Source organism: Mastomys coucha, unplaced genomic scaffold (genome assembly GCF_008632895.1).
Source record: "Mastomys coucha isolate ucsf_1 unplaced genomic scaffold, UCSF_Mcou_1 pScaffold8, whole genome shotgun sequence".
NCBI classification, from domain to species: domain Eukaryota; kingdom Metazoa; phylum Chordata; class Mammalia; order Rodentia; family Muridae; genus Mastomys; species Mastomys coucha.
This window is the reverse complement of record NW_022196914.1, coordinates 61,228,101-61,228,747: the sequence shown is the minus strand read 5'-3', so window position 1 is coordinate 61,228,747 and position 647 is coordinate 61,228,101.

The following is a 647-nucleotide window of genomic DNA, read 5'->3' as shown; positions in this document are numbered from 1 at the left end:
TTCTGAGTTCGAGGCCAGCCTGGTCTACAGAGTGAGTTTCAGGACAGCCAGAGCTACACAGAGAAACCTGTCTTGAAAAAACAAACAAACGGGCCAGAGAGATGGCTTTGAGGTTAAGAAACACTGTTTTCTCCCAGCACTTAGGAAGCAGAGGCAGGTGGATTTCTGTGTTTGAGGCCAGCCTGGTCTACAGAGTGAGGTCCAGGACAGCCAAGGATACACAGAGAAAAACAAAAAAAAAAACCAAACACCAAAAAATCAAACAAACAGAATGACAAGAGAATACCCACTAGAAAACAATCAACCGATCAAAAAAGGATCAAAAGCAGAGCAGGCAGGCAGACGGAGGAGGGCAGCTAGAGCAGGCAGTCTGACGGAGGAGGGCAGCCAGTGCTAGAGGGTTAGTGGGTGAGTAGCTAGCACTAACAGGACACAAAAGGTTGCACTTTTCCCTCCTTAGTACCTCCTCCATCCCCTGACACCACACACAGTTAACCCATTAGCCTGAGGAACTTGCAGCTTAAAGCCAGCCTTTCCCATGGTAGCATTTTGAACTGTTATACTACTCAACACCATTGTGACTTTTTATCAATAAATATTACTTTTTCAAATGAAAAAAATAGAAAAAGACAAAGAATGAGCCAAGA